Here is a 6,517-nt window from a genome sequence, read left to right as displayed (position 1 = left end):
TGTTTGAGGAAATGATGCGGCTAATGAAAATTTTACTACGCGGGAGTAAAATGTCGGGGCTACTGAAAATTTGGACGATGCTTTGCGCACGGTCCCAAAATACAACTATGTGTTATCAAATAGAGAAACCCTCCAGCCGGGTAGATATTTTCGAGGGATGCAGGCGGGAGTGAGAGCAACAAACATCACAGACGGTCGAAACATAATAACTGTGTGTTATCAAATAGGAAAACCCTGCAGGCGGGTAGATATTTTTGAGATTGCGAGGGAAGCCTCATGGAGCCCAATGTACTGTGCTGATGTGAGTGATAGGGGCACGGGCGTGGCACACGGGTAGTGTGAGTGAACCGTGTCTGATGCGTCATCCGACTTGTCTAATGTATGGCGAAAATAACACGGGAAAGGGTCAGGACACGAGCACACTTGCATGTGGACCAAAAATATGTATGAATAGGGTGGTTTGATGTTCAAATACTAAATGCACAACTTTGATGTGGCACCTATCTCACAAAGCACATGGTATTTCTTATCCCCCCTCCCCCTTCATGTCGGTAGGAGGTGAATACTAGATATGAACGCATGCCCCCAAATAGCTAGGTCTAACATATCACCCTACCGTAACACTAAACCTATAGGAGTCCATGGTCAAACCCTGCCCCCCTTTCGCTTCCAGTGAAAGGTGGACCATGTGTGGGCCCACAGATGTGTGCTTCTCATGCGAGATGGAGTGAGACCACATACGAACCACCTGCGGGTTGCCCAACTATATGTATGAAAAGGGTGGTGTGATATTTAAATACCCAATTTTTAACTTTGATGTGGCACTGATAAGTCTCCAACGTATCTATAATTTTTGATTGCTCCATGCTACTTTATCTACTGTTTTAGGCAATATTGGGCTTTATTATCCACTTTTATATTATTTTTGGGACTAACCTATTAACCGGAGGCCCAGCCCAGATTTGTTGTTTTATGCCTATTTCAGTGTTTCAAGGAAAAGGAATATCAGACGGAGTCAAAACGGAACGAAATCAACTGGAGAAGTTATTTTTGGAAGGAAAGCAACCCAGGGAACTTGGAGTGCACGTGCGGGCTGCCCACGAGGAAGGGGGCGCGCCCACCCCCCCGGGCGCGCCCCCCTACCTCGTGGGGCCCCCGTAGCTCCACCGACATACCCCCTGCACCCATATATACTCTTGTACCCTAAAACTTCCAAAACAGAAGATAGATCGGGAGTTCCACCGCCGCAAGCCTCTATAGCCACCAAAAACCTCTCGGGAGCCCGTTCCGGCACCCTGCCGGAGGGGGATCCCATCACCGGTGGCCATCTTCATCATCCTGGCGCTATCCATGACGAGGAGGGAGTAGTTCACCCTCGGGGCTGAGGGTATGTGCCAGTAGCTATGTGCTTGATCTCTCTCTCTCTCTCTCTCTCTCTCTCTCTCTCTCTCGTGTTCTCTCTCGTATTCCTCTATGGCACGATCTTGATGTATCCCGAGCTTTGCTATTGTAGTTGGATCTTATGATGTTTCTCCCCCTCTACTCTCTTGTGATGAATTGAGTTTCCCCTTTGAAGTTATCTTACCGGATTGAGTCTTTTATGAGAACACTTAATGTATGTCTTGCCGTGATTATCTGTGGTGACAATGGGATATCATGTGCCACTTGATGTATGTTTTGGTGATCAACTTGCGGGTTTCGTGACATTGGGAACCTATGCATAGGGGTTGGCACACGTGCTTGACTCTCCGGTAGAAACTTTGGGGCACTCTTTGAAGTACTTTTATGTTGGTTGGATGAATCTGAGATTGTGTGATGCATATCGTATAATCATGCCCACGGATACTTGAGGTGACAATGGAGTATCTAGGTGACATTAGGGTTTTGGTTGATTTGTGTCTTAAGGTGTTATTCTAGTACAAACTCTTTTATAGATTGATCCGAAAGAATAACTTTGAGGTGGTTTCGTACCCTACCATAATCTCTATGTTTGTTCTCCGCTATTAGTGGCTTCGGAGTGACTCTTTGTTGCATGTTGAGAGCTTGTTATATTATCTATCTATGTTATTATTGTTGAGAGAACTTGCACTAGTGAAAGTATGAACCCTAGGCCTTGTTTCCTATCATTGCAATATCGTTTACGTTCACTTTTACCGTTAGTTACCTTGCTGTTTTAATATTTTCAGATTACAAAAACCTATATCTACTATCTATTTTGCACTTGTATCACCATCTCTTCGCCGAACTAGTGCACCTATAGAATTTACCATTGTATTGGGTGTGTTGGGGACACAAGAGACTTTTTGTTATTTGGTTGCAGGGTTGCTTGAGAGAGACCATCTTCATCCTACGCCTCCTACGGATTGATAAACCTTAGGTCATCCACTTGAGGGAAATTTGCTACTGTCCTACAAACCTGTGCACTTGCAGGCCGAACAATGTCTACAATAAGAAGGTTGTGTAGTAGACATCAGGCACGTCATGTGCCTCACAAATTAACCGGGCATCCCAGACCCCATGGAGGTTCAGCAAAGTGCGAAGTAGTCTCCCCCTCACACACACACACACACACATTGAGTCGGCGGGAGGGGGCATCTCGCCAAGATGTACTGTAAAGCGGACCAAGAAGAATCCACCTTGATCGTACAACCTCTCTCTTGCTGTTGGTCAAAGTGGTGGACGTCCACGTGACCCCACAGATGGGCTAGCTTGCCAATAATCATGCAAGTACTGCCCGAAGACAACCACTGCCTTCATGTGGCCCAAACATATGTATGGAGTGTTGATGTTTGAATACCCAATGCACAACTTTGATGTGGTACCATGCTTTGGAACCAAAAATCCCCACACAGAGTGAGGGTTAGTTGACGACGCGTTGTATATATGTAGGCCACACCACACTTCGAGCCAGCAATGGGGATTCGTGAGTATGTATGTATGCGCTCAAACTTAGGTCTGGAATCTCACCATGACCTATTACAATAACACAAAACAAAGAAGAAGAATCCACCATGGTAACTTACCTCGTTGTAGGTCAAAGTGATCATGATGTCCACGCGGGCCCACGAATCTATAGGCTTGCCGCCGATTACCAGGTGAGAGAGAGTACTATTCGAACACAACCACTGCATGCATGTGTCCCAAACAAACACACACAAACACACATATATATATACATATATATATATACACACACATCTGGGCTATTCTGTTATGCGCAACAGAATATTATTCTGTTACCCTTTCTGAACTGACGTAGTTCACAGTTTGGACTGACGTGGTTTTCCACTTGAACTGATCTTCCTGCGTGTACGACGGACGGAAACAGGGGATGCAATGTGGAGCTTCGGGTCGTTCTCTGGCGCGATGCTGCGGGCCATTCGTTGCTAGAGGAGACATGTAAGTGGTTCCGCACATGCGCACGCTCACCTGGTTGTGTTTTGCGATCTGTAGTCACCGGAGGTGACGGCGTGGGCATTTTGGCGGCGGACGTGTTTTGGGCGTTGGTGTTTACTGTGGTGTTCGTAGGCCTCAATTTACATCCTTTTTGTTGTTTTTGATGTGAGAATTATCGGTATGTTAGAGTTTTTGGAGATTAATTTCATCTGTAATTTCTAATTACATGTTTTGGTGTTCTTGGTCGTTTTCCATGCCCGCCATGCAAATTTGTTCTTCTTTTTTTGTTGTTTTACTTTCGAATTGGTGTTGCAGGTTAAGATATGAGGATTGTATGAAAAGATTTGCGTTGTCAATTTTGCTTCTTTGAGTTGTTTCTACCCCGGATTCCCATGTTATTTTGTCGTTGGCGGAGGTGGTGTATGGCGGCTGACTGTATGCTGTGATTTCTTGTAATCTGGTCAAACTGTGTAATTAAGTTGCGTGTTTTTTAGTGTTGTTTGAATTGCTGCCGTATGTGTAGTTGGACTGCTGCGTGTCAAAGTTGTCTTACTGTGCATTGACATCGGAACTGGCTTCGTACCGATACCTCTACACTTTGATTATAAAGCCCGAGCCCTCTGTCACTTTCATTCTACGAGCTGCAACCAAAGAAAATCGAGATGGATCCTGAGCTGGGAGAGGTCACAGAGGAGGTGGGGGACGCCATAGATGTGAGGGATGCAGTAGCGGAGCAGAGGAGGAGGAGGAGGCGCAGGCGCAGGCAGATGGCACGATGTTCTGCCGAGAAGGAACTGGAGGCAAAGTTCAACAGACGCCTTGCACGCGAGGTGATGGATACTTGCAACTCCAATGAACTGGAGCTTCTTTTCTATCGGATTTCGGGTTCCGGCAGACCCTTGAGGTTGGAACACAGGGGTGCGTGCGGAGATTTAGCCCTCTACCTACCTGCACCTCGCCGCCTCGCTAGGATCTAAACTACGAAAGGAACAACACAAGAGACACAAGGTTTATACTAGTTCGGGCCACCATTGTGGTGTAATACCCTACTCTAGTTTGTGGTGTGGTGGATTGTCTCTTGGGCTGATGATGATGAACAATACAAGGAAGAACAGCCTCGCGAGGGTCTGTTCTTGGCTGGGACGATGAACTGCTAGGAGGAGTTCAGCCGCCCTTCTCTCTCTCTCTGGATTCCAGATGCCTCTGTCTTGATTCTAGCTCCTGGATTCTAGATGCCTCTACCCTGGGGGTGGCTAGTCCTATTTATAGGCAAAGGCCCTGGGCCTCTTCCCAAATATTGAGCGGGAAGGGCGCCAACAATTGGCCATTTTGAAGGGGAACATCTGGTACACTTATCCTGACTAAAGTTGGTCCTCGCCTGTCAAAGGCTCTGGTGGTGATGCCTGCTTCGGCTCCACAATGACTTCCTTCCTGCCGTTGGGCGGGTCTTGGTCTTGTTGCACCAAAATTGATGCCTTTGCTTGATGCTCTCGCCTGCGCTTGCTCCCTTTGCACCAAAGAGGAAAGGAGGACTGAGGGAGTCCCGGATTAGGGGGTGTCCAGATAGCCGGACTACCATCATCGGCCGAACTATCATCGGCCGGACTATCATCATCGACCGGACTCCAAGATTATGAAGACAAGATTGAAGACTTCGTCCCGTGTCCGGATGGGACTTTCCTTGGTGTGGAAGGCAAGCTTGGCGATACGGATACGTAGATCTCCTACCATTGTAACCGACTCTATGTAACCCTAGCCCTCTCCGGTGTCTATATAAACCGGGTGGCTCTAGTCCGTAGGACACAACAACAACCATTACAATCATACCATAGGCTAGCTTCTAGGGTTTAGCCTCCTTGATCTCGTGGTAGATCCACTCTTGTAAACATCCACAATATCAATATCAATCAAGCAGGACGTAGGGTTTTACCTCCATCAAGAGGGCCCGAACCTGGGTAAAACATCGTGTCCCTTGTCTCCTGTTACCATCCGCCTAGACGCACAGTTCGGGACCCCCTACCCGAGATCCGCCGGTTTTGACACCGACATTGGTGCTTTCATTGAAAGTTCCTCTGTGCCGTCACCGATAGGAAGGATGCCTCCTCCCGTCTTCAAGGACGGTATTTTCGCCAAAGGAGCCTTGGCCGCCGGCCAAACTATCCGGCTAGGTGGTTTTCTTATGACCGCCTGTCCGGCCACCGCTTCGACAATGACCTCTCAAGTCGTCAAAAGCAATCTCCACGTCAGCTTGGAATTCGCCGAGCGGTTGGATCCAATAGAGCTCTCGTCCGTAAACGAGCTCTTGGATCGCATCGCCGCCCTGGGAGTCGCTACAGACTACAATCAGATTGGGCTTAAAACCGATCTGAGAGAGATTAACTCTCCCCAGGTCACCCACCACGTTGCAGTGGTAGAGGAACAATGCGGCCACTCTTCTCCTGTATTGAAAACTAGTCATGTCCGGGCTCCCGAACCCCCCATGCCGGATTCCCGCGGAGGGACGGACTTCGATCAAGCACTAAACTTAAAGTCAGGCATCGGACCAGACTCGTTGGACAACGTCCAGCAATCCAAGCTTCCAAATTTGGAAACTTCTTGGCCTTCGAGCCTTGAGATGGGTAGGGTTCCAGACTTAATTCCACCCACCCGCCCAGACATATGCGATCTATCTCTAATCCGGCAAGAGCCCGCTGAGACAGTACATCACTACTGGGCCAGATTCCTCCTGGTTATGGACAGGATAAAGGACTGCCGAGAGGAAAATGCAATCTCAATTTTTTGCAATAATTGCACGGACGAGGGAATCTTGAACGCCGTCAGCCGTCGTGAAATTACACGCTTCGCCGACCTGGCATCCATAGTACGAAAGTACTGTGCGATGGAGAGTTTCCGGACAACCAAAAATAAGTTTTGGGACAATCCGTCCCCGAATACAACCCTAGTCCGCAACAAAAGGGTGCATTACACTCAGGCACCAGATACAAAAACCAAAAAGCAAAAACCCCATAAAGGGCACGGAACCGTACTGGAGGGATGGCTTAGTGGACCCTGTAAAATTCACAGTATAGAAGGCGCCATCCTAACACATAGCCTTTGAGCATGTTGGATATTACGGCAGGTG

This window comes from Triticum dicoccoides, chromosome 3B (genome assembly GCF_002162155.2).
Source record: "Triticum dicoccoides isolate Atlit2015 ecotype Zavitan chromosome 3B, WEW_v2.0, whole genome shotgun sequence".
NCBI lineage: Eukaryota > Viridiplantae > Streptophyta > Magnoliopsida > Poales > Poaceae > Triticum > Triticum dicoccoides.
Note: the sequence above shows the minus strand (reverse complement) of the source record.